Here is a 6000-nt window from a genome sequence, read left to right as displayed (position 1 = left end):
TCTTTTCCTACATCTTTCCTTACTAACTTCGTTCTTTTCCTTCTATCTTCGCTTCTTCCCTTTCTTTCTCCCTTCTTCCATTATCTTTCTGTTTATTTTACCCTCCTTACCTCATCCTCTTCTTCTCTTGATTATTCTTTTCACTTTCTTTCTTTCCTTCTCTTGTTCCCTTCCTCTTTCCCTTCTCTTCCCTGTCTCACCTCCTCCCTTAATTCCTCTATCTTATATTTTCTTACTTTAGCTTCCTCCTCCTCCATTCACCTGAAGTTTCTTTAGTCATCAAGTCCTCCTCTTCTTTTCTTCCTCCTCTTGTTTACCTCCCTTCTCTCCATCCTTCCCTACTTTCCTTAATTCTCCTCCCTTTTGCCTCTATCTTACTTTCTTTAACATCATTTCAACTTCCCTTTCTTTATTTCCCTTATCGTCTTATTTTCATTTTCCCCTTTTCCTTACTTACCTCCCATTATTTAATCTCACCTTCAGTCCTTCCCTTCTTTGTCTTCTTTTTTCTCCCTTTAAACCAAGCTTCCCTTCCATGATTTAACCCTTCTCATCTCCTACACTCACTAACATCCTCCTGTATTCATTCCCATTCATCCCAATAAGTTTGTCTACCTGTCCTCTTGTTAATCATCTATCATCCTGTGGTTCTCTTTAATGTACACCAGAGAAAGTAGCCCTTGTATTTTTATGTACTGTACTTGTGTTTTGTGGTTTGCAATGTAGGTTTGTATTTCAAGTGCACGTTTGGGTAATAGTTTGTTAGTTACTTAGTTTGAAGCCATGTTGTTCTAGTAATAATTGAAAATTGGTGATTTTTTATGATGCTGATGCAAAAAGATGTAATGAGTTTAGAGTTTTGTGCTTTTTTTTTAAATATTTTTGTTAACTATTATGTTTTTTAGTTGAAATTTTTACGTTGTTCTTATTGTGAGTAATTATCATGCCTTTTTTTTTTACCTTAAGGGTTTTTATTTCAGTTTTCTTTGGAATTCCATATGCTGATAGTTTTTCATCTTTTTTATTTGGAGTTTTCATGTAAATTTACACTTTGTATCCCATTACTTCGTCTTACTTTCCTTCATGTATTATTTTAGAGTTGCTTTTACACTCCCATAATTCAGTACTGTATCTATTTTATTTATTTTCAGGGGTTGTTCATTTCAGTTTTCATTTCCGGGATAACATTTCACTAACTCTTACTGCACTGCATTACAATTTGTCTGGGAATGGTTCTTAGTCGCGCAAACAAAGCCAAACCGACACGAGCAAGTTGGCCGCGCCTCCCAGTCAGCGTGCTGGAGCGAGGGCGGCTGGGAACAAGCTTTATATTATACAATGTTTTAACCTCGATTTCGGGGACGGGATGAGCTTACTCGCGTGTCATCTAGCGGCGGATATTACTGCTTCCGGAGCCTTTTGTAGGGAGAACTGGATCCTTTATGGCCGCAACATGGAGTCGTGAGTCGTGTCCTAGTCGTATTCTAGCCGTATCCTACAAACAAAAGGGGTTTTCCTGCCTCGTGTCCTGCTGGTACTTGAGTTTGCTGGCTCAGATTATATCGCCAGAGAGGGGTTCGAATCCACGGAGAGAGAGAGAGAGAGAGAGAGAGAGAGAGAGAGAGAGAGAGAGAGAGAGAGAGAGAGAGAGAGAGAGAGAGAGAGAGAGAGAGAGAGAGAGAGAGAGAGAGAAGTCAAAGATATACTTGGCTTCAAGCTGCAGTGACTTTATTTAGTTTACACGTGTCACTCTCACGTGTCATGGAGAGTCTACACACCTGCCGCTACCTGTGACCTTGAATGGCTGATTAATTTTCTCGTCCTTCATCAGATTTTACGCCTGATTGAAGCATTCGCGCTCCCCGTAACGTTATTCGCATTTACTTGCAGGAAAGTTGAGTATTTTTACTGTGAGAAAATATTGTATCATTTTGGTTTTGTTATTATTATGAGTTACGAAATGTTACATGTCTACTATTTATTTGATTGCTACTACTACATTTATATGACACTACACTACTACTACTGCTGCTTCTTTACTACTACTACTACTACTACCACTACTACTACTACGAAGTACTACTGTTACTACCACTAGTCCTACTATCATCACCACCACCACCATGACCACTACCACCACCACCACATTGCCAGCAGAGAGCTACAGGAAAACAAGAAACAAAACAAAACAAAACAAAAAAAGGATCGTGAAAAATAGATTCAAGAGGAAGATAAAGAAACAAACAATTAAAAGCTTGTCACTATCACACAACACGTCAGAAAACAGAGGATAAGGTACGTGACGAGGCGAGATACAAAAAAGAAGAAAGAAAAGTACCATATCAACGATTATTAATATGAGAAACCGAAGAACCAGCGAACCAACACCACTCACGTACTGGAAGATGTCATTAAGATCGGCTCACTACATCGGTTCACTTCATCGGTTCATCTCCCACGTGTGTCTTGTACTTATTTATTGATCGGTGGGAATAATCGCTACCTTCTTTTTCTTTTCCTCCACGCCGTCAGATGCGCACGAAAACTTTATTACCGAGGTGGAGGGGAAAAAAGTAGGAGGAAAAAAGGAAACATAAAATACATCATAACTCGACGTTTCCTGACTTCTGAAATTGATTTTTTTCTCTATTTTTCTTGCAACGGAAGAAAGAATGAGAGAGAGAGAGAGAGAGAGAGAGAGAGAGAGAGAGAGAGAGAGAGAGAGAGAGAGAGAGAGAGAGAGAGAGAGAGATGCAACTTTACTCACATATTGTATCAGTTAGAAGGATTTGAATTTAATTATGTGATGCTACAAGAGAGAGAGAGAGAGAGAGAGAGAGAGAGAGAGAGAGAGAGAGAGAGAGAGAGAGAGAGAGAATTTCCTATAGTTCGTGTGCCAAATTATATGTTGAAGGAACATCAAGTAAGAATCTTTGAACTACTGTCTCTCTTAAGTCGTGATTGCCTTGAAGCGAGTCCACTTAACACACCGTAAGTTCTCCTGCCAAATATCCATCCAGTGCATCACGTGGATCAAAGGTGGAGTGCTCACGGCGAGGGTGGTTGGGGGTGTAAATGTGTCATGAGGCAAATGTTTGGAGTTGAGGAAGGTGTTTTTTGGTTTTATAGTTTGGTAGTGGTGGTGGTGGTGGTGGTGGTGGTTGTGTTGTTGGTGGTAGTTATGGTGTTGTTATTATTATTTTTGTTGTTGTTGTTGTTGTGTTGCTGCTGTTGTTACTACTACTAATGCTACTACTACTGCTACTGCTACTGCTACTACTACTACTACTACTACTACTACTACTACATTAAAATAATACCTCCACCCCATGTTTATTGATGTGTCAATTAGGGGCTCCATTACTTGGAGGTCATTAGCCCCAGCTCTCGCTAATGACTGTGGCATCCAACCATATCTAATACTCTATAATATAAACATTAGTTGTTAACTATAAATTCACTCTACCTCTACTCTACCTACTCTTATGCCACTCTCCACCACTGTAGCCTCGCAGTCGAGGCCTCCTAAGTCTGCAGGTATGGGAGTGGAATGCCTTGTCCCCCTGAGACACAGGAGGGCAGATCTGAGGAGGGAGAATGAGAGACGGCACCTCATCCATGCGACGACATGGCTCCTTGGCTGGTGCTTCTTTTCTGCCATTAGGTCGGCTAGTCTTGAGTAGAAGCACTGAGCCTTGGAGCCCATCCCGCCAGATGTGGTGAAGACCAAAGGTGTGAAGCTGCCCTGGTCAACGTGTTGGATTCTCTCCCCATACGCTCGGATCTTCTCCTACTACTACAACTACTACTACTACTACTCTTTTTTACCTTTAAACTAGTGTAGCAAGACGGAACCACCACCACCACTACTACTAACTACTACTACTACTACTACTACTACTACTACTACTACTACTACTACTACTACTACTACTACTACTACTACTCTTTTTACCTTTACTAGTGCAGCAAGACGGAACCACCACTACCACCACCACCACCACCACCATCACCACCACTACCACCACCACCATCACCTCTTCCTCCTCCTCGGGTTCGTCTCGTCAAGGCTTTGATGTTTTTTGACTTAATTAAAGAACTTATCAGCCAAGCCCAGATTCACACTAATTGAACTAATCCAACTAATTAGGAACCTTTCCCACCAACAGCCGGCCACGTCGAAAACCTCACGCCACCGCCTCCGCCACCACAACCACGGCGGCGAAACCTTATCACCCGCCCCTGGGAGACCTCACAGGGCCCGTCAGATGCCCAACTCACCGTAAACACGAGAAAAATTGAGGTAACGTACTGAAAAAAAAATATATATATATATATCTTGTCAGTCTTGTTTTAGTCTTGTTTTTTTTTAAGGTGATCATGTGTAGTTTTTTGTTGTATTTTCTTGTTGAATTGTGGTGTAGCGAGGAGTGTGCGTTGCTTACTGGGGTGTTGTGGGGAGGGGGTGATGTTCGGAGAGGTGCTGTGAGAGGTTTGTTATTTGCAGGTGTGTTGTGAGGGTAGTGACATGTGAAGGGGATGTTGTAAAGGGGAGGTACTGTGTGGTAGGTGTGGAATGCTGCAGTGGAGGAAGATGTGGGGTGGTTATTACATTAATTTATGGCGTAGGGAAGGGTAAGAGGGGAGATATGAGGAGATTAAGTGTTGTTGGAAGGCTTGTAGTAACGCAGATCATAAGGGCGAGAGGCAGAAGAAGCTGTACCGTAGCTATCTAAAGGGAGTCAGTGAGTGGAGTCAGCACACTGGGAAGGCAAAAGGTGCAGGTGTGGGGAGATTAAGTTGGGCTGGAGCGCCTAGACAACACTTGGCAACATTGATGGCGGTGCATACGCTGGCCAGGTGTTGCGAGGTGACGGTGTTGAAAGAGAATATGAGGGAAGGTGATTTACGGAGGAGCTGCACTAATCCTTCCCTGCCGCCGCTGGAGCTCCTCGTCGTTTAATTTCGTCCATCCTCGTCAGAGAGGGAGGGAGAGCAAGGAGTACCAGGAGAAGTAGCAGTAGTAACAATAGCAGTAGTAGCTGGTGTAGTACTAGTAGAAGTATAAGAGGTTGTAGTATCAGCAGTACTAGTAGAATTAGCAGTAGTATTAACAGAGGGATAAAATAATAAGTGATTTTAGCCTAAATAATAGCAACAGATCAGCAGGATTAGTACGAAGAGCAGCAGTAAGAGCAGGAAGAGCAGTAACAGTAATAGTAGCAGCAGCAGCAGCAGGAGGAGGAGTGTTAGTAGCAGTAGTAACAGCAGCAGGAAGAGAGGCAGTAGCAGTAGTAGCAGCAGGGGGAAGAGGAGCGGCAATAGCAGTAGTACCAGCAGCAGAAATTGCAGTAGAAGCAGTAGCAGCAGCAGAAGGAGGAGCGACAATAGCAGCAGTAGCAGTAGGAGTGACAGCAGCAGTAGCAGCAGTAATAGCAGCAGGAGGAGCGGCAGTAGCAGTAGCAGCAGTAGCAAGCGAAGGCCACTTGTTCATATATGGGGAGCTGTTAACAGGGAGCTGCTTTATTTACTTGGCTAACAGAGCAGCTAACTCACTGTGTTGGCTCAGAGGCCCCGTTACCTGAACCGTGAAGAGGTCTTTGGGGGTGCTTAATTCCGTGAATATGGCTGCCGCCTCTACAAAGCCGCCCATTATATAAACAGTTGTGCGTCGGCGGCAGAAGAAGAGGAGAGAGACAGGAACTGGCGGCGACATGTGATGAATGTGCGAGGAAATAGACTTGAAGTGTGTTTAACAAGAATTTGGTTTGGTCTTGTATATAAAGTGAGGAAGGAGAGGCTGGGATTAGAGGTGGGGCTGTGTGGGGGGAGCGGTTACAGTGGAAGAGTTGAGATCTAGTGAGAGGTGGCGAAGGAGGTGGTGAAGTGAGAGTTGAAGAGTGAAATAACGAGGAGGAAAAAGATACACGTAGATAATAGAAAAAAGAAAGTAATGAGGACACACACACACACACACACACACACACACACACACACACA

At 43.2% G+C, this 6000-nt stretch overlaps 1 long non-coding RNA gene across 1 annotated transcript in view; it reads left to right on the top strand.

The window, feature by feature from the left end:
* Positions 1–3311: 3311 nt before the first annotated feature.
* The window catches only part of LOC135090609 (uncharacterized), a 97844-nt gene continuing 95155 nt past the window's right edge, over positions 3312–6000 (top strand). The window contains exons 1-2 of the long non-coding RNA XR_010262060.1: positions 3312–4054; positions 4170–4303. This is a non-coding gene — a long non-coding RNA (uncharacterized LOC135090609). The remainder of the gene's footprint in view (positions 4055–4169; positions 4304–6000) is intronic.

The sequence above is a fragment of the Scylla paramamosain genome, chromosome 35, assembly GCF_035594125.1.
Source record: "Scylla paramamosain isolate STU-SP2022 chromosome 35, ASM3559412v1, whole genome shotgun sequence".
Taxonomy (NCBI): domain Eukaryota; kingdom Metazoa; phylum Arthropoda; class Malacostraca; order Decapoda; family Portunidae; genus Scylla; species Scylla paramamosain.
The sequence above is the reverse complement of the archived record's forward strand: the minus strand, read 5'-3'. Positions and strand labels throughout refer to the sequence as shown.